The following is a 22,138-nucleotide window of genomic DNA, read 5'->3' as shown; positions in this document are numbered from 1 at the left end:
TTAGTGCCTGAGCCTTCTGCGGGCTTTGGTGCAATCTGTGAACTCACGGGGCTCCTGTGAACCCAGGTCGCTTCTCCTGCCTCTGGCCTCTCACTCAAATTTGGCTGAAAATGGCTATCAGTTTCCAGAGTCCTTGGTGAGGGAGGAACTGACAAACAGATAGGCACATGCACACAGGCAGTGCGATTGCTCAAGCCTCATTTCCTTAGAAAACCAGAAAAACCCCACCAAAAACAATGCATCTATCATTATGTCTGATAAAAACAAAACAAAGGTCTGCTTTTCCTGTGTGCCAATTACCAACGGCGAAGGTATTTGTGGTTGGACTTACCACAATTAAGTGCCCACACATGTTCCCCATTTTAATATTTTCACACTGGTTGAAATGAGCCAGTCCGTTGTGTGCAGAATGCCCATGAGTGAACACAGAACAAGTTGCGCTGCTTATTGGGAAAGAAGTAGCAAAGGCGAAGCTTGCAAGACTCAAGAACAAACAGATTGCACAAAAAAAGATTACACAAATAATCTAAGAGAAAAATAGCAGGCAGCGTATTACAGTAGAAACACAGAACAACGTGACCCATTTGCTTCCCACAGAGACAAATAGCACTTAAAAGGCAGCTTAAAGACAAAGGACAAAATTAGTACTAAACTGCACGAAGATGAAAATCTGTCATTTCAACATTCTTCTTCTGCCCCTCCAGTCCTTTTTAGGCCCTGGTTCAAGATCATTTCAGCAGAACTAGAAGGTGATAAGTTGGCAACAAGCCTGGGAGACCGGAGTCCTCTATTTTTGCATGAAAGAGGTTTGTAACCTTGGCTGCGACCTTCCTTCGTCATAGCCAGGCTGCCACGTGTTGGGCTTACCTTGGGGGGACAGATAGAGGTGCCCACAGAGGCTTCCCTAATAAAACTGCTGGAAATGCCATCGTTACTCGGTGGATCACACGGAAACACTTCAGCAGCTGAAAGGGAATGTCAACTCCTATAGTTTATTCTGAAACGTCCAAACTTACTGTCCTTCGTAGTATAAAAAATGTGAAATATTGCAAATCTGAAATGAGGGGGAAGGGAGTAGAGGGGCTCAAATTGCACGCGATGCCATGTTCTAACTTTTTCTTATTTTATTACTATTATTGCCTGTTTTTTGCTTGTACTACCACAGGTCCTGGGTGCTCAAATTGTGGAAAAGCCCTACCATGCTGGGTATCAGACAAGCACAGAATAAAAATAAGGGCCCAGCTGCAGGAGTTTACAACCTATTACAAGCAATAATAACTGCGCACGGATAGGAAATACAGAGAAACAATCAGACAGAACTGGTCAGCAAAGAAAATTGTGGTCTCAGCACTCTAAATGTTTTACTGTTGACAAGCAGCCTTTAGACAGTTGAGCCAAGGAAAAGGTTAAGAAAGAATTTGAAAGAGGATCTGGAGGGAGTTTGAGGGAAGTTTAATGGGATGCTTCTGAGGAAAGGACAAAGAGAGCACAAAAGGGAAACGTAAGTGCCTGAAGATTGAACATAGATACCTGCAGACGGGATGGATGAGCTGATATGCCTCTGGAGATTATGAGAGCAAAAAGGGGTGGGAATAGGTCATTGCAGGCCACACAAGTAAAGACGAGAAGCTTCTGTTTGATACAACACAGAAATGAAACCAGAGGAATGATTAAGAGGCAGAGGAAATCTGGTCTAAGTGACAAGCCATACGGGGATCTCTGCAGCTGCATGCCAGTTGAGCATGAACAGGGAGAAACTGCAATTTTAGAAAAGGATGTTGCAGAGATTCAAGGTCATTGGAGCTTGGATGCAGCTTTTATCTGTGAAGATGAATAGGAAAGGCCTTAATCTCAGCTGTTATTCAGCAAGATTCTTAAGATTTGGCCAGAGTCTGGGTGTGATCTGGAGATGAGGAATCAGGTACAGGGTGTCCAACCTTATCTTGGACATGAGTCACTTTTAAATGTCAGATTAAGAATGTGAGCCAATCAAGCAAGCATCTACCACCGAAGATGGATGATGGAATACGTACATGCCATACTAATGCTTATGGCATAATATTCCGATAGCAATCACATTGGAGCCAAATCCAGAGGTAATGTAACTCCATCCAGCTAGCTTGAGATGGTCCTGTTTGTACATCCAAGGGCTGCATTAACCTTTTTTAGGCTACAGCATTATCTGTCTGTCATACCTACTTAGACACTAAGCTGTTGGGGGCACAGATCATCCCTTGCTATGTGATTTATAGTGCCTAACAAAGATAATTCAGGCAGCAACTAGAGATACTAAGAGTGAAGAGAGCAGAGAGAAAATGTGCAAGCCTTCTCTCTACAGAAGGCTTAAATTCATGAATTCAAAGCATGCGTTCTATATAGAGAGGAGATAGGGGATAATTTTCTGATAAAAGCATAAAAGTAGAAATGTTCTGCATTTGCTCAAATGTGGGGAAAAATGTTGATATCTCAGAAACTCCTGCATGATGGAAAAAACTGTTTCCCACCTAACTGTACTGTGGGAATATACCACAAGGTCATATCCTCACTGCCTATCAATTACACAATTTCCCTTGATCAGCTAAGTGTATTCCCTGGTTCTCGCTGCAGCCCTGATACAATATGCAAGAAAGAACTAAAGAAATACAGCATACTGCTTTTACAGAAGCGTACTAAGAACATTTTTAAAATATGTAAATACATTGGACAAAATATCTCACTAAAAGTTCCCCTGGCAGCCTCAAGACACCCAGTATTTCCGCTGTGTTATTTTTCTAATCATCTCTGTTTAGAGTCCGCCAGCGAATGCATTTTAGAGATTCATGACACATTCTGCTTTTGGACAGCTTTGAATCAGCTGGCAGTAAATGTGGAAAAATCATTATTCCTAATGAAGAAATATTGATGACAAAACAGCATTTCGAGGACAACGTTGACCATAAGTCAACAATGTAACAAGATTTTCCCCTCTCTCCCTCCTCTTTCCTAGTGACTTTTATCCAAGGGTTTTCAAGCATTTCCCAAGCACATGGGATTCCTCAGGGCACCAAAGCCAGACAGCACAATTATTCCATTTTAAAGGAATACATGAACAGAGGTTAATCCATTAGGCCAGGAGTATAAGAGCAGACCTTAACTGCCAGGGTACCTTAATTGGGTTAAGTCTCAGCGGCAGAGATCCTGTAACCCAAAAGCACCCAATGGGTTCCTTGATTCATCCAAAGGGCATAAAATAGGAATCTTTGATCCATAAGGTAGCGTTTATTCCATTCCTGTGGAGCATGGGAGGCATGTGTCCAACTGTGATTATGTTTGGGAAAGATGCCTTGACTGTATCTGTCCTACTGTTATTCCAGCACTTTGGCACCCAGGGCCTTGCAATTTCAGGGTGCTGGGAAACCTAAATGTAATTTGTGCATTTTGCAGGAAACTATGATACTTTCCTCAGTTTATCCTTGCCGTCCTTACCTACCTGTTTTTGGTTTTGTTTTTGAACTCAGACTTCTGAGTGGGAAGCCCTTGGCAATGGTTTATTGTGCCAGGATCCAAGCTTGGAGTTTCGCCGTTTGACAGTAGCAGGCTGTATGCATCAGTTGTCTTACACAGCCTTTGGACACGAGACAGATTAATCTTAATTCCCTCTTCTTCAACAGACGTCAGAAAACACAATCTCTCACAGTAAACAGAGCTTTATGCTGCAACGTGTGCCTGAAACACTTCATAAATTCAATCCGAGGCCGTGATTTAATTACTGCGTCCTGGTTATTCTGGTTTAGCTGCGTTGCACTTGTACTCCAGATGTACAGGTCCCTGCAGTGACCTCCTTGTCATTTGTACTACGCTTGTCCAGTAGGAGCTGCGCTCTCCTGTTGTTTGCATCCCTTTCCTCCAACCACAATACAACTTCATCTTCTCACTTTCCTTGGCTGCAAACCTGACACATTCTCAGTATGCCCCAGAGGTCTCATTCCACTCCGCACAGCAAAAGCACTGCAACTGTGCGGGCTCAGGCTACTGACACTTCCCTGTGCCGTTTCAAATGCTTCTCCGTGCTGCACGGAGGTGAGCTTGCTGTCAGAGCTGGTCACTAGTCCTAACGGTGAATCCTTCCAGCTCCTGGGGAAGGTGGAAGACTCTTAGGACACCCAACATGCAGACAGGGAACTGGGACCCACGTAAGTTTTATTACTTGCCGAGGGTCACACAAGGAGTTTGTGACAGAGCCAGGAACTGAAACCACATCTTCTCAATCCCAGTCTAGTCTCTTTAACCACAAGACAATCTCTAAAAAGGTCTGATGGTGAGACAGGCTTACAGCACAAAAACCCCACCAATTCAGAGGGATGTCCCAGCCCTGCTGGACAATCCTGCCTTGGGACAAGGTCCTTGCACAGGCCGTGCCATCACTCCCCAGCAGCCTGGCTAGACACAGTGATGGAGCATGAAGAAGTTCGTGCCTCTCCAACTGGCTGTCTCTGTTCAACAGCAGAGGAGGAAAGGTGTGTATTGCCTTCAACATCCACGTGCTGATGGCCGTTGTCCCTTACTCATCTGCATCACCCTCTCCCTGAGACATGAGAGACAATTCAGCCTGCTTATGATATAAAACAGATTATAGCAAGTGCTTACCAACATGGTAGAGGCTCCTTCCTGAATTATCAGAACTTCAATGCATCAGTGCCACAAAATAAAGGTTGAGAGGAGCCTTCCTGATTTTTCCACAAAGCTATACAAACTCAAGTTGAAGAGGATCTTGAGAGATTATGGAAACTGCCTTACTGCCTCGAAGGCAGGATCAGCATTCTCTACATCATTCTTGACAGGTACTTATTTAACCTGTTCCTAAGAACCTCCAGCAATGGAGGTTTCACCAACAACCTGAGCAAAGCATTTCAGTGAGTTTCTGACCTTACCATGAGCAAGTCTGTTTTTCCAACAGACCAAAATGCCCCTCACAGTTCTCTAAGCCAATGCCTTTTTACTCTACTCATGATGGACACACAGGACACGTGTGGGCTTGGTTTGGTCTAACCAGTCTTATGGGAAGCTTTAGAAGCATAGATCTGCATGAAGCCTTAAAAGAAGTTGGCCCCCCTCCCTCCCTGGGCAAGACACCTGCTGAAGTACCTTTTTAATGCTTTTCAGTGCAGGCAAACGTTGATGTGATCGCGTGCCCAAGTCATCAGCGAGGTACCAGTGACCCAACTCGGGTGATCTGCAGTGAGTGTCCCAGCCCAGTGGGGGTCAGTGATGCTCTACAGTATTTACGGTCCCAGATACTTTTTGAAGCATGCCTTTTTTTTTTTTTTCACATTGTGTCAACTTTCTGGCACATGTTTTACCATGTGCAAAGGGGTTGAAATAGAGCCTCAGTAACATCTGGAGATGTGAAAGAAAGGGGGTGAAAAAAAGTGTGAGACAGGAAACATTCCTCCCTTTGCTGATTGATCAAGGAAATGCAAGGGAGCAAGTAAAATGTACTGTATTTCCTTTATAAATGTTCCCTTTAATGCTGATGAAAGTTGCCAGATGACAGAGACTACAGTTGTATATCCACTAAAGACCCCCGGCTGGGGAAACAGAAGAGCAAGCCGTTTGCATAGCTTTGCCAGGCACTTTTGGCTGGGGCACCGGCTGTTGTCTATGGAAGCAACAGCAATTCCTCCTCCAGCCAGCCTGCCCCATGGCTCTCCAGGACTGCAAACAGGCTGTAATGTCCCATATTGCCTCCTGGACACTACCTGCTTCTCTTCACTACTGCTCCCAGTCTGGGCACAGCGCTAGGCATGGAAATGCCAAAGAAAAGGAGCTTTAAGTTGCAAGTATAGAGTTGGATGAAAAGAAGTAGAATTCTGCAACTATATTCTAAAATTAAAAATTTTTGTGTCTCTGGGTGAGTTTCAAAGCACTGATTTGCACCCCAAAAAATCTGCAAATGAACACTTAACTAAATAAGGAATTCAATAGTTTCATTTGGTAAAAGTAAATGAACGAATGAATCTTACTTTCATTCCCTGTCTTCCTGTGCCCATCGTTCCTCTCCATCAGGGGCCTATCACATATAGGAATCCTAATCACATATAGGAAATTAGAAAAGCAAGAGACATTAAAAAAATCCTGCCTCTGATTTCTCTACTTTTTTTTTTTCCAAAATAATAATGGGGCAAAATCTTTTAAAGTTGTGAAGAAGTAGGACTTTCCATGCTTTCAAAAGCTGAGAAAACTTTTCTTCATTTTACTTCCACAGGAAAATGAGAGTTCTTAAAACAAAGATGACTCTTCTCCTTGGAACATATCACTCAAAGAGATCTCTCTCTTTTATTATTATTATTATTTTTTATTTATTGAGACTTCACCATTACGTGCTAGCCAGGGAGCAATCTCAGCAGCTCTTCACTAACTCCTGGGTAACAGGTGAAGGTGAGGAGATCAGCCAATTCCTTGTGAGGTTGGCAGGAAAGCTTTCTCTAGGCAATCTATCCCAAAGCTGGTACTGTGAGGTTTTGCCCTTCCTAAGAGGGACCTCAGCAAGGTAAACTGTTACCGGTAGAGCTGTGGATTAGACAGATTTTGGCAGTTCTGGTGATCCTAATAGCAGCAGCCACTAAACCAGTTCCCTTGGTATCCACACTTGCAAGCCACGTTCCCTGGACAGAGGAAGGGCCAAATATATGACGGCACACAAGCCATGTATTTGTCTGAAACTCCCACAAAGAAAGCAAGGCAGGACGGGTGACAGAAATCACTCCTCTTTCCACCCTCATCTTGGGGCGATGAGGAGGGAGGGTTTCCTGGATGATCCCCAGGCCCACTGGGCTCTCTCTCTAATTCCGCGCCAGATTTCAGGATCCTCATTTGGAAAAGCACCTGGCAATCATCGAGAGGGCCAGTGGCAGAAGTCCCAGCCAGGAGCTAGGTGGGGGAGCTCTCCCCAGCCTGTCTGGGCCCCCTTGCAGGTGTCTCTCTGTGCACGCCGTCCCAGGCTGCTCACCCACGGACTCAGGATACCAGACGTGCTGGTCGAGCAGCGGAGGGTAGTTTCAGGGGCTGTTGCACCCGACCCCGTAACATAAGCGGTAGTTGCAAAACCGAGCAGGTCTGGAGGGCAGACGAGCCGGCCTCCTCTTCAGATGCCTCGTGTTTGTTGTGCAACGGTTGGTGCACCTTTGCCCACCCACTCCTCCAGGTGGGGAGGACCAGCGACCGCCTGCCCCCGGGATCACGCCACTGCTCAGCGCAGGCGTGCCTCAAATGTAGATCAAATTCTCCTCAGCATTTGCCTTCTTATGAGCTGAACTGAGAGTGTAGTTAAGGCCCAAACTGATATGGGTAGCAGCCTTTCCATCGAGGTCAAGAAATAAGTTGCCTTGTAATGTATGCCCAAAGGATTTTTCATGATGAAAGCGGCCCCCAGCAGCCCAAGCAATGGGCCAAAGCCCTGTGGTGTTTGGTGCTGAATGAAGACAGGGCAAACCATGTCCCACTGCCCAAAGACTTTCACATCCAACTGTTTCTGTGTTGCGCAAGGGCACTTCAAACCACTTTTGTCCCCCCAGCCCAGCCAACCCATTTCATAAGCCCAGGATGGGCGCCATCAGTATGTTCACCAGACTTGAATCCAGCCAAAAATCACATCCGCTGCTGGGCATGAATGACTCAATTCACTCTTCCATAGCCTGGCCGTGCTCCAGATGGCGTTCGGCAGCTTGTCTCTGCCCCTCTGCATCACCGTGAGGGTGGTGGCACGAAGAGATTTTTACCAAAGGCTCTGTTCAGCAGAGAAGGTGAAAATGCCTGAGTAATGGTGAAGTTTTGAGTCAGAGATGCTTCCCGTGCCAATGGCTCCAGCCTACCAGCCTGGCATGCCTCCTGCATGCCTGCCTGGGGAAAAACGTCTGACAAAAAACAAGAAACAGGGAGGGAACCTGTCTTCCCCCTGCCAAAAGTAGAAAAAAAAAAAAAAAAAAGGTGGAGAAAGGCTGGATCCCACAAAGAGCAGAGTCCTGAACAAATGATAGCTCTCATATTCCCCACGGCTTTGAGGCTTGGAGTTTTCAAAGGTGTCTGACTGCATTAGAAGAAGATGTCCCACCAAATTTCAACTGGCACCTCATTTATTTAAGGTCTTTTAAAACCCTGCCTTTCACAATCCGGCACCAGCCCAAAGCTTCCTTGCTGTTTTGAAACATGCGCTGTCTGCGTGTCGACAGCAGCCTTGCCGTAAATCACATCCATCAGGCGCTGGAAAACGCCTCACCTGTACGCCGACCATCCACCGTCCCCTGCACTGAATTCCATCATCCCAAGTTTCTCAGCAGCTGGAATCAACTAACTCTGTTTTTTTCTCATTAAACCAACCTACCGGACAGAGGTTTCCTTCTTTGCCCCGAAATCTGGGACTTTTCCAACCAGGTGCAAGGTCCAATATTTGTTTACTCTCTTGGACAAGTAACAGGAGCTTTACAACCTGGGACGGAGAGGCACTCCCATTCTGGCGGGGATGTGCAGCGCTTGTTTCTACTCAGGATGACCAGACATGTCATATCCTTAAAATGGGACACTGGTATTGAGAGCAAAAGTCCTTTTAAAATAACACTTGATGTCGGTAACACCATATTACTTATACTCATGTAACCATGCAATAATTACAATTCTGCTCATCCTCTGGTCATGGGACCTACTTCTACTGGCTGAGGTAGATGGAAAGTAATACTGAAAACTCTCCCAAGTATTTTCAAAATGATCTCCCTGTGGCACATGCTGCATATCTGGAGTCCATGATGGTGCAGTTTGGTATCAAGTATCCATAGACCGTTATTCTCACCTGATTGTCATATTCTCAAAGTTTGATCAAAAAGGGGAGAGAAGTTTTCTTGCCTGGCCTCCACTGGCATTGAATTAGTGCAAAATATGAGACACATATTTATAAAAATTATTTTATTTAAAGAAAATCTGTGGAAAACCCATCTGCACAATGGCATGTGTCACCCTCACACATCCTACAGCTTTTGATTCATAATTAGAAAGGCTTAAAAATAATAAGAATTAAAAAACAAAACAAGAAAACATAAAGCCAAGCTCTTTAGTGGCCTTAAGACTGCTCTGTTTGAGGCTAGGGCCTGTTGACTAACATAGGAGACATTGGGAATGTCGGTTAGGATCCAGGTTTATCATGATACTGGAAGGGCAAAATAAAATCCCAGTTTTGCCAGCTGGACAGATTGTCTTGACATTCAACCCGCAGTCCTCCATGAAGAGGCTCTGATGTTGATCAGTATCTATGAAGACGAGTTCAAAGTATTACTCTTATCACATTTCTAAGATGGAAAGTTAGTGCTAAATTGGCTTTTGCATGAAGGGCACCAATTCCTGTCTCCTGAATTATTCACACAATTCTTGACCTGAGAATTTTGCGCTGATGGAAACTGAAACCCCAAAAGCTTTCGCTCCTCGTGCTAGGGCAGAACCAATCAGAAAGAACCGATCCGATATCCAGAGGTCATGGTGAGTCCTGCCAGTCCAACGTCCTTGAGCGGGCATTAGAAAAGGCTATCATCAGCAGGGATTATATGCGTTTGCCAAAAACTCAGCGTTGAAAAACCTCCTGAACATCCCGAACCAGTCACGGTAACCTCCATACGGAGAAGGATGACAAATCGCTGTGCTCTGAACTTTCAGGGTGCTCTTTATCATTGTGCTCTGAACTTTGAAAGCACTCTTTACCAGTTTCCTTCATACAAGGCAGTTCACTGTGAAGATGGTAAGTATATTTAATCCTCATTAAGTGCTTTGGTATGACAGCAGGGAAAACTTATGGACTTGTTTACATGTGATAACAGAATCATCTGAAAACCACTAGACCTCCAAATTTAGATCTGAGGTATGTGTAGAGACACTCATTTCAGTTTAGCCCAAGCTGGGTTTTAACTGATGTCAATGTAGGCAACTTCAGGCAGTTTTGAATATACATGATCAATCCAAGAAAGCCAATGCTGGTTTATCTGAGTTGGTTTCCATTTGCACCTAAAATGATGCAATTTGTTTTATGTTGACAAAGTCAGATGTGATGGGTAGATTGGGGAAGCTATTATTCATACCCCGACATAGGAAACCGTGTGGGAGATTTTCACCCCAGCAAAAGGCTACAGTTTGCAGAAGCTAGCATCCAAAACACAGAATTGCAGCCATGTGAGGTGAGACCCAATGCAAATGCAAATTTTTAAGGCTTCAAACATTTTGGAAATATCTTTCATTGTTTTTTACTGCTCTAAGCCTCGCCTTTGCAGCCCCTACACAGTTGACGACCTGTGAAATAATGTGTATAATGCAGCTCCTGGGAAGTCTCCAGACTGCATTTTAGATCTGATGACTGATTAAGTTTTTGAATTAAGCTTCAGATCCATGTCTGAACATTAGAAAACCTGGAAAAAGTCTGCATTTTACTATCCCAGTGCTTATCATTTCAGTATTGCTTCACAAGAAAGTTGAAGCAACTTCTCTGTAACAAGGAAGAGACAGGCTTGTGTTTTGGAGACCACAGACTAAAGACCTACCAAACTTCTTTTCCTGCAATACAGTAAAAGGCTTTTCCAGGGAAACGCTGGGTTTGAGGTTCTAGGGGTCACCATAGGATATTCCTAGCTAAAAGGGAGATAAAACAAGTAAAATGTTTCCCCAGGGGAAGAAAATATGACTCTCATTTTATAGTGATATTTCCACTACGTATTGTTTTGCTCTCCCCTGTCCCCAGAGTACAAGCATGAAGCCACCGCACACACTGATCTCCTGAGAGCTTAGGCTATATTTAATCAACCAGACCTCTAGCCAAGCTGATGGCAATTTGAACATCTTCTAGTCAACACACACCTATTGAGATGTGACCCACTATGTGTCATGATTAGACCATGCTCCAAAATATCATCCCGTAAAACCTTACTCATTTATCTGAACAGCTGCAATTTTCCTGGGCCAGAAGAGCTCTTGTAATCAGCCATTTGCTGGGTGCACACCATTCCAAAAAGCTGTTATTCGCAGTCTTGGGACTTTGGTCAGTTATACAAGATCTGCTGTCACAGGTCAGCCCGTTTCCCTCCTAAATGAAATAAAGTTGTTCTGCAATGGGCAATAGCAGTGAGACTGTGTGTGAACACCTTGCAATTGGATAAAACATAAGGAAAAGCCAATGCTGGCACACCTGAAACAGTTTAATTACAGATCCTCACCTGATGGCCTGCTATAATCAGAACAAAGATGTAACAGGGAAAAACACCAAGATCCCAAGACTAACTGGCTTGCTATGAAGTATTGCTTTTGTTTGAAAGACCTAGTCAGCCTTAGATCAATGGGCCTTATGAACAACTTTAGACATGAACATGACATGACCAGGACTAGCTCAGGGCACAGATCTGTTCCCCCAGGACACCCATGTCCCCCTGCACTAAGCCTGGAGGAGGTCACTTTCCTGACACTCCTGCTAAGGCTCCAGAAGCTTGCGTTATCTGCCCAGTTTTTCATCCGAGTCCTCCAGACCTCAAAGTATGTGTCTCTCTGCTTTGTGAGCAAATAGAGCAGTTTCCACTCCTCACCTGGTATCCTCACAGCTTTGCACAATGAGACCGGAGGAGTTTAAATGACGAGCTTCCACTAGGAGCTGCCCATATGACTGACACAGCCCTTCTGGCTCTGCTCAGCTCCCCTTCTGAAGGAGGGATGCCGAAATGTTTAAAAATAGCCCAACTCACTTCCACATCCATTCTTACTGTAGCCATAGCCTTCTCAGTCCTGTCCCCATTTCCATAGTTTCCCCTCTGCTTCATATACGCACATCAGACTTGCCAACACTGGAGAGATATTCACACTTCACAAGACCCTGTAGGCACCAAAAGCTGGATCAGTTGATGTGAGATGTTGCGACGGAGAATGGGAAAGAGGGGAATGCCATTAGAATCCAAGGTCCATGCAGCATCCTGCACTATATATACACACGCCATACGTATGCCTTTTAGGATTCTCACTACTTCCAGCCACAGGAAAGAAATGAGAAGCAGCTGCCCAGCTTGTGGAGGTGACGAGAGCATGTGACCAGAATTAGCTCCATGCTGGCAATGACGATTGCTAGGACTTTCCGGTCCAGAAGAGCTGGCTGCACGTGACAGTGCACTGCAGAGCATAAGTGACCTACACGAGCATCCCTTCCAAATGTCTCCCTCTAGGAAAGCTTAGTCAGACACAATTTCTTAGGTCACGTGATGACACACAATCCCTGAGTTAAAAAGAGGTGGAAAGTCAGTATTGTCGTGCCCCAGCCATCCATCAACTCGAGAGAAAAGTCAAGGTAGAAGTCATCTGGCTTCCTGCAGGTTTTTTGGAAGCCAGAAACTGAAGTCACCTGGCTTTCAGAGCACGCAGATAATAAAGAAATGATGGCATTTTAAAAAGCTGTTTTTTTTTTTTTTTTTTCAGAGTATAATTTTAAATGACAAAAAAGAAACAAAACCAACCAAACTCCCCACAAAGACTTTCCCCTCTCCCTCCCCACCCTGATATGAAAGGCTGTGCATCATCTGTTTGGTCTACCCCAACAGAGCAGACAGAAATCAGAACATGCACTTGGTAGATAGAAAGTTATTAACCTCTCAAGATACTGTCTGGAATCAGAATTTGTTGGGTAAATTGCATATTAAAGCTGAATACTGCTGCTAACTGAATACAGCCTGATTCAGAGCTTTAAACAAATAACTTTGCATGGCTGGAGCAGTAATTTGGAAGGACCTATGAGAGAAAACCATTCATATTCCAAGACCAGGTGCCGGTCTTTAGCTGTAGAGGGTGTCTTACGCTTTGGATGATGGTTGCACCCCTCTAAAATCTCCACAAATGTGTCTCTTATTGCCAGGGTGTTTTACTGAACCACTGTGCTCAATGGGGAGACTTATTTCTTCAGCTTCTAAAACCCATACACTAAACTGTGTTGTCCCCTTTTTACCCTGGTCCTGGTGCTGTGAGCATCCTTATTTCAGGGGTTAAGCTTTACTCTTAGCTAATATCCCCCGAGGTAACTGTTTCTACATCTTTGTGCATGCCTTGGAAGGCACAAAAGAAAAAAAAATAATGCAAATGAGCAAGTTCATAAAATAAAGCTTTTTTTTTTCTTATAACAAAGCATAGAAGAGGTATCAGGTGTGTCTCCTATCTCCAGTGATCCTATTGCTATGTAAGTTTTCCATTTCCCTCAGTAGGACTGGCTCAGGCCAGGCCATGGGACAGGCACGGTGGTTTGCCACACTGATAAAAACTGCACGGGCACAGTCCAGGCAGGTGACATCTGACGGCAAGTTTCACGTGTCACAACGGGTTTACCCTTGGCTGTTGGTAGCATCCCAAATGTCTGCCAGGGCTGGCTGCTCGTGATTTCCCTGTCAGTTTGGGATGACAGCCTCCTGACTTCTGAGCACAGGCTGTGACCTAGGGTTGTAGCCAGAGACACAAAAACTGTGTTCACGTCCAAGATGACATGAACAGCAAGGTGCATCTGCAGACATGAAAACAGCGCAGCCCACTAAAAGCAGCAGGAAAGTTTGGCTACTTCTGCTTCTTTTCATTCTTTCAACACTCCCCTACCTCTTTGCACCACTGAGAAACACTCTGTATTGATTATGCTGACACTGACAGCAGAGTTGGAATTTTTTTTTTCTTTTCTTTTCACATCTGAGATGAGAAAGTGGGTTATGATTCATCTCACACAATCTGAGTCAAAGTGATTCCTTAAAAAATAAAGAAAAGAAGAGAAAGAAAAAAAAAAAACACAAACAGTTTTGATGCATTTCTATCAGAAGAGAGCAGGCTGGAGAAGAGCGCCCAGCACACGAGAGAACCCTGCTTAATTTTTTTTCACCACATTTCACTCAGATAAAATCTGCCCTTTCTCCCCGAACTAAACTTCAAGTGACACTCAAAATACCCCCAAAAGTTACTGGCAAGACACTAACCACCGTATCAAAAATGACAGCGTGAGGCAAATGCCACCAAAAGAAGAAATAATAAATGCCACACCAGGCCCCTGCCCACCCCCATGGGACACTGCTTGCTAGACTGGAAAGTAACAGATTACTACGGTAAATTATCAATTTTCATAATAGCCATGAACTATCCAAATGCTAAAGTGCGATAGCATTAGTGGGTACATTATATTAACAGCAGTTAAGATTACCAAGTGTGGTCCTGGAGCGCTTTTTTTCCCCTTTCTTATTTTCGCAGCCGTGTTATTAACCCTGGAAAATAGGGCCTGTGATCTAAATGCTGGGAAGAGCCTTCAGAGAGTTGTGATTTCTCATCAGACAGGGCTCACAAGCCCATTTTGTTGCTTTTCACATATAATAGGAGTGAGGCCGTGGCTGTGGGTAAGGCACGGGACTTGGAGGAATTTTAGGCTCAATTCCCACTCTGCTACTGCTTCTCTGCGTGACTCTGGGTGACTCAGCCTGGCTCAGCCAGTCAGCCCCTCATTTGTGAATTAAGGACAATAATAATTTCCTGGTCCTTGCTGTATTTTCAGCTTGGAAGCTCAGAGGGATACATACTGTTTCCTCCTTCATGGTTAATTTGCACATAGTGCAGCACGACTGCAGTCCCGCTAGCAGGCCTCAGATATCGCTGCCGTACAAAAAACGCCACGAAATAACATGGAAGCAATGGCAAATTTACTGCAACCAGCTTCAAACAATAGGCGAGCTGTTGTCAGTTGTAAAAAAGCAACAACAAGAAAGGTTCTTCTATGCCAGGTCATGTGCAAAACTAACTCTAAACAAAGAAAAATGAAACTGTTTTCATGTCGCTGGAACAAAGACAAAGAGTTGGCCAAGACTGCATGGCTGGAAGCGTGGTTTCTAACCCCAGCTCCAAAACTGGCTGCCTTAATATCTCTAAACAACTCAGTTATGACCAAAAAAAAAAAAAAGAAAAAAAGAATTTTGTGGCTTAAAACACTCCAAAGCACGATCTGAAGTGAAAATTAGTTCTATAAAACTACAATCCAGAGAAACATTCTCACTCTTTGATAGACACACAAACATACAGCCCCTTTTAAAATACCTGTCAGTGAGAATGTAGTGATTATGAAATCCTGGATGGAAAATCCTGGTTTCACTTGTCTCCATACAACAGTGAGGAGGAGAGGGAAAGCAAACCTTCTCCATCCCACCTGCTCCTAGGCTAACAGTCTGCCTTCAGCTCCTGGCCTCCTTGAGGAGATTCCCAATGAGGGGTCCTCCAGGTGCCACGATTTATGTTTTTGGTGAGGTGATGACGTACCCACAGAGAACCCCCCTGAGACCAGCCAGCTCATTTCATATGGGGCAGGAAGCAGCCATAAGGTAGGTCACACTTTCGGTTCTTAATGACCTGAGTTAGCTACGGACTAATGGCCTGTAGACGGAAGCCTTCACGGCTCATTATCAGTTCTTCAGCCATTGCAGTCCACATACAGTTCAGTTTGGGCATGTAAGTCTATCATGAAACAAGCTGGATTCTCTTTGAACTGCTTCTCTGTTCACGATAGAAAGATGGACTTTGTTTGCAAATACGAGCTATTACCTTTTGGGCTTTGAGTATTAGCCTCATCTTTGGCCAAAGTCTTTTCAGAAGGAGACTGAGCTTTGCTATCCATTTGTACAGCATCTAGCACGGTAAGGGCCCTGTTGCAACATAAGAAATGACTTCCAACTTCACAGAATAATTTTTTTTCATGGATATGTTCATTTTTAAACATGCTGAAGAAATCTTGTAGAACATTGCTGTGCTTTAGAGCGACATTTCATTATCACGTTTCACTCCTCTTCGAAGACACCAGGAAATTGTCAGCTTTCATTTTCTGACTGTTGCTTCAAAAATAATTCCATTCACGACCTGAAACCCACCTTTGTTTCACAGCACATAGGTGATCATCAAAATCCCTTTGCTAAAGTGCTAGCTTGGTACTCTGCACTTATTCTCCATTAAATGACTTCTGCATCAAATCAGTTCTATTTAAAAGTAAAAAATATGTCTAGATTGACTGCCAGCAATTCAAGCTAAATGAGGGACTTAAAAACACCAAGGTTGTCATGCTGCCTTTTACCTGCTTCAGCTGGCATTTTATCACCTACAGCAACAACAGGTAATTTTATTTTTGCTGCAAGATTTAGACCACATCTGTGAAGCAGTGCTGGTCTCTGAAGTGACTGTACTTCAGAAACACTCACGATGCAAAGTCTCGTCCACTCTTGGGTGGATATGAAAAGAAAGAAGGGAACGCGAGGCTCCTGCCTCTTGGCACATGTGGGTAGCAGGTGCTCAGAGCTTACAAGAGCGCAGCCTCCCCTCAATCCTGACTGCTGCATCTGCGCGATCTGCATTAAGGGACGTATGCTCAAGATCCCTAGCAGAAAAAGATATGGGTGTTTGGCTTTCCAAAACAATTTTCCCACAACTACTCCAGAGTAGGAACGATCAAACTTTTGCACTCTTTTGAATGCTGAAAAGCAACTTAAATCAGTTCACAGGCTCTGCATCCGTGCTTTCTCACGCCTTACTCATGGCTGGAGATAAATGCATGCAGACATGGTATGTTTTGCTCTCCAGCCACTCATGGGGCTCCACTTTTTCACTCCCCACTTGGACCTGTGGGCCAACTGTAGGCATTGAGACTACCTGTATAAATTCACTCTCAAACCCCTACCTGCGCTTGCTGTTCCAGCAGTCACAGGACTCCCTGAAATAAAGTTAGATGCGGGTGGCAAGCACTGACAGAAGTGAGACTGAAGAAACAGGCTCTGAAAGCCATTTAGCAGGGTAATTAAAGCCCCTAGGGAGCAGAGGGAGGATGTCTCCCCTTGCGGCAGGCCACAAGAGGGCAGCTGGATGCTGATGGTACTGCACCACGACCTACCCGAGCGCAGGCTGCTCCCCGACGCTGTAGCTTGAGCGTAAATGCTACAATATGGCTTGAGCATAAAAGATAATAACTTGAACTGCAGTGGAGAAAAGGGTCCCCATTATATGTATGCTCTTCCTGCTTTTGTGAGTGGTTACATAACAGAAAATGACTGTCGGCTCATCAGTCGCTGAAAATCTAACCTACTATTTTCTGACCCAGATGTTGCTCAGATGAGGACGTATGCTTCTCTTGCACCAGAAACCCTGCCTTTAAACAAAAGACACGATGACGCATCACGTTACATGGCAAAATTACAATGCAATTATGCTCTTTTAATAATAGTTGCATCTTTTGATAATAACCTTTTCAGAAGAACCCGGCAAAATACATCGACTTTCATTTTCCTTTTCTGGTGGTAATTCCGATGAAACTCTTACAGAAATACAGAGTGAAGACAAAAATGTGATGCAGACCACATATGGTTTAGAGACACTAGAACTGTTTAACCCACAGAGCTATGTCAGGAAACAAATACACGACGAACTGAAGGAAGCCCTACCTGCACAATCTCTAGGAAGCCCTCTCATCTCCAGCTTCTGTTTACCCATCAGTGTCTTTCCCATACCTTACTTGGTCTGCTACTTGCTAACCTGTGTCCTGCTTCTCAAGCAGCAAAATGAGGGGACACCATTCTGACATCATGCTTGGTGCAGATGCAAAGCCAGTAGGTGGAAAGGTTGACAGAACCGTGACAGGTTCAATCCTGGTGGCACTTATCGTTCTTTACTGTGACACTGCATCTCAAAGAACTGTTGGAGATGAAGGCTTCTCCACGGGGGATATTCACAGAGCTGCTGCTGTGAATCAACTCCTGTCTGAAGGACTAGGCACACTAAGTGCACTGAAAATTGGGTGAAAGGGGAAAAATGGAGTCTGCAGAGGTAAATCAATCTGCTACAGGTCTCACAAGAGGTCAGGATGAGAATCAGGAAAGGAAGCCAAGCATCCTGCTAGCTGGTCTTGCTCCTCACCATACTCTGCACCACCTCTACCATTGCTTAAGTCAGGACATCAGGTAAATATGAAAGAAGAAAACTGTATCTCCTGGACTGTTAGCTCCGAGACAAATAGAAGTCCATTTATTACATGAATTGAGTATTTTCAACAGGACCATCTCAGCATCTCTCCTCTCCCCCGTGCATCCCTACAACACACTGGAACTACAAGAGGCTGCTTTGGTAGCTCTGAGCACTTACGGTAAAATGCCAGTGAAAGTTTCTTCCCACCAGTTAGGGAAACTCCTCCGTTGTGGGGAGTGACTCAGCTGGGACATAGTCCAGAAGGCAACAGGAGATGAGGGGCCCCGATGGCAATTTTCCAGTCTTAATCAGCACTGACTGCATGGCGATAGAGACTGATAAGCTGCCACAAGTCATTTCTTTCTATGAGATTTGAAACGGTGGTCCAGAACAGTTGTGATCTTTGTGTGTGTGTGTGTGTCTTTTAAAAAACGCAAAATCATGGGCTGTAGTTCCCCACGGTGGCCAGCAAAATATTTTGATAGTTTCATCCTAATCTCCCGTAAATCTCCATTTCTCCTCCTCCACCCTTATTCAATTTCCACTCCACACAGTATTCTATTTTTCCTTCAACATGCCTATCTGTAATCACACATTTAGCAATGGGAAGAGCTGTGACAGAGAGAAAGCATCCTTACAGCAGAGTGCATAACACGTGGGAATCGTTTCTAATAAAAAGGGATTTGATTAAAGACAGCCAACTACCACAGATCAGCAACTGAATCAGCAGTAAAGAGTAGCCTAGACTTAAGAGACTTCAATTTGCTGATCTGCCAAGGACTTCTGAGGAAAAGTCACTCAGTAAGTCATTCTGTAACCTACAAGAGGGCAGAAGGTGACATAGACCAAAGATCAGAGCTCTTAGATGTAGTATAGTAGAGCAGGCTTTCAACAAAACTGAGTAAGGCAGAAAAACCACCATGCAAGTTTAACTCCTAAAATATATCTATTTTTAATTGTGGTACTCAGTTATGATACTTCTGTGCTTAAACCCTGCCTTGCCGGTGCCAGCTAGAGGATTTCCCAGTGAGTAGATCATGGTGTGGTGTTAAGTTTAGGCAACAAACAGCTGTGAACTGTGATCTTGCTGCTCCCAAGTGTGCCTACAGCACGCTGCTTTCTGGCTTGCCACGCACCCTGGCTCCTCAGTGTGAACCCTGCCGTGGTGCCAGCTGGGTGTGCTTTGGTAAGCGATCGCTGGCTAGAGCAGTTTCCCCATCTCTAAAACCACCTTCAGTGATTTGCACCCAGGGAAGCTACAGAGAGGTGCTGTGGTGAGCACAGACCTGACGGCAGTGCGGGTTGTCCTGCTCCTGAGCTCAGCTCAGCCAGCCTCCAGCAGCACCAGCTGGTATTTCCAGGGCAACGAGCCCTGAGTGGCTCCTACTCCTCTTCCCTCCCCAGGAGCCCCCACTCTGCCCACGCTGAAACAAAATAGCTTGATTGCAAACCGGAGATACAGAAAGTGAAATTGCAGAAGGAAGATGGTTACAGAAAAGACCCCAGAGTGCTGACGGGCCAAGTAAAATGACCTTTCTCCAGCCTGACAGTTCAAATGTAATTATTCCAACAAATTATTTTCATGACTTAATATAACGCCTTGCAGCTTTCTAGCAAGGTTAATTAGATTCCTCAATTCAAAACCTATCTGTTCTTAACCAACTTTTAATATGCTGAAATCCAGTTTTCTAAATTCAAACTAATAAAAGTGATTAGCTGACAGCTATCTGGTATGCTACAATTACCATGGCATTTAGACCTCAGGCAGAAGATATTTAATGCAAATCAGAGTCAATGTCTCTGCCCATTTGTCCTTTTTCTGATAATTGTATCAATGTGCCATATGAATCTTGTACAATCCACGCTACCATGCTAAACAAATAAAGAACAAAGGCAGAGATACTGGTTCAGACAGTTAACCAAAGTTGAAAGACTCTTTTTTTCCTCCCACACTTAATTTCTTCCTTCCGCATGAGCATGAAGTTGTGGAAAGGCACTAGGCTGACAGCTCAAGTGGACGGGCATTTAGCTCTGACATCGCCAGAATTAGTACAAAACTCCTGGCCCGCACTGCCATATCAAAAAGCCTCAACCATTGTGATCCCAGAGACCATTTTCCCCTGAGAGTGGCTTGGGTTGGAACGAACCTAAGAGGATGAGGGCAGACCACCTCTTTGATTTTATCCAACCATAAAAAGCAGTTGTGCCCCAGGACTGCTGGTTTTGTTTTGCGTTTTTCTTGGTAGGTATATAATTAGTTGTGGCTGTGCTTCCCAAATTGCTGCATGGGGCACAGCGTGCTTAGAGAGCTGACGAGGCATTCAGCCCGACACGCAGTTCATCTGCACATCAAGAATGCCAAGGCTGGAAACCGTTTCAGAGATGACCTTCAGTGGCATAGATTTAATGCAATTAGATCAGTCAGGTGCAGCTTGTAATTAAGCATCACCCACCCAAGATAGGACTAAGGTTGTTGGGTTTTCATCTTCCAGCTTGCATCATGCATCACTCCATCTTTGACCATGCTACTGCTTGTAGCAACAGCACTCTAAAAATTCCTGAATGATGTGGAGGCTCCTTTCCATCTCCTGTTCTCCTGCAGAATTAAGAGCTATCGGCATGGCATTGGTCTGACCTCCCATCTGATAGCTAAATTGATGACCCAACACTGAGAGACTTTATGTTCCAACCCTCTGAGCTATGCATCCTTTTTGGAAGTAAAAGCTTTGATGTACCACACTCCCAAACGGAGCAGAGCCATCCTAGTGATACATTATTAGTCTGCAAAACCCTAGCATTTCAGCTTCATAAATACAAGTGCTAAACAAAACTAAAGCTCCACTTCAGGAAGCAATTTCTGAGCTGTGAGGAAAATTAATCACTAGAACAGCTTATCAGGGTAGGTGGTTGACTCACCATTGCTTGAAGTCTTTAAGATAAGATTAGATTTTTATTTTTTTTTTAAAGTCATGATTCAATCAAGCTTTCTGGGAGAAACTGAGAGTAGGACACTGGGCTGTATAATGGCAAGGTCCTTTCTGACCTTGGATCCTGTGAGTCTTCAAATTCTTTGTTCTACTTGACTACTTTCTTGGGCTATAGGAAGAGTGGGGTGGGCTTCAGTCCGGCTCCTGCCATTTACGGCTCTGCATTAAGAAAATGACTGTAATCAAATCTCATGCTTTAGGGCTTCAGCCATTTGCCTGAAGGGAGCAGGAAAAAGGTTTCTCCTTTTTGCCCGCCCACGCTAATAGCTAAATACATGTTGTGTTTGTTTGGTTGCTGCTTCCCTTTTAAAACATCAGAGAGTGAACACAAATGGGTATGGGGCAGAGACGAAGTCAAACGCAGCAACACAGAAAATGCTCTCTGGTTATCTTCCCTTCAACAAGTAGTTCTTGCTTACATCTCAGGTCTGTGCTTCTCATCAGCTCTGATGATTGCCAATGTTTATAGAGAGGACATTTTGGCTCTGAGGGTGGAGGCCGTGGAAAGCAGAGGGTACTGATGGAGCATGGAGACCGATACCTACCCCATCTCACAGGGCAATATTTATCTGATGAGAACATCTTGACCTTCTCGTGTAATCAGATCCTTGTCACTGCCACATTCTGTTTATTAGCTAAACCTTGGTCCTACCTGTTTTTCGATTACACAAAACCACTGAAGTTTCTTTAAGCCAACCAGAATCTATAACCAATAGACCTACAGGGCAATCTAAATGAAATTTTTCAGAATTGCTGAAATAAAGGAAGGCAACGAGGACAAAATGAATGGCCTCCCCTAGCACTTAACTTTACAAACTAAAGCAGTTTGTTTCCTAACAATTCCATCACCAAAGCCCGTAAGAAGCTAAACACATGGGCAAGATGTATTGAATATGCCCAAGTCTCATGAATTTAATGCTGAGTTTAGCCTGTACCACCTGTGTTTCCTGTAGAAGTAAGATATGCATTTTATCCCTATAGATGTCTGAGATAATTCAGTTATACACCATTTCAAAAGGAAATCAACTGCTTATCTTTTTGCCAGGCAAGGAAGATGACATGGTTATGCTCAATCGGTTATACTCAATCAGTTCAGATTTGTCTTTCTCATATTTGCTGGACCCAGTTCTGGGCTAATGGGTGTCCATATAAAACTAACCCGA

At 44.3% G+C, this 22,138-nt stretch overlaps 1 protein-coding gene across 29 annotated transcripts in view; it reads right to left on the bottom strand.

Annotated features, from left to right (window-relative positions):
• Positions 1 to 22,138, bottom strand: part of LPP (LIM domain containing preferred translocation partner in lipoma) — a 381,390-nt gene that overhangs the window by 62,524 nt on the left and 296,728 nt on the right. The gene's annotated exons all lie outside the window — the stretch shown is intronic.

The sequence above is a fragment of the Anas platyrhynchos genome, chromosome 9 (genome assembly GCF_047663525.1).
Source record: "Anas platyrhynchos isolate ZD024472 breed Pekin duck chromosome 9, IASCAAS_PekinDuck_T2T, whole genome shotgun sequence".
NCBI classification, from domain to species: domain Eukaryota; kingdom Metazoa; phylum Chordata; class Aves; order Anseriformes; family Anatidae; genus Anas; species Anas platyrhynchos.
Note: the sequence above shows the minus strand (reverse complement) of the source record. Positions and strands in the feature narration are given on the sequence as shown.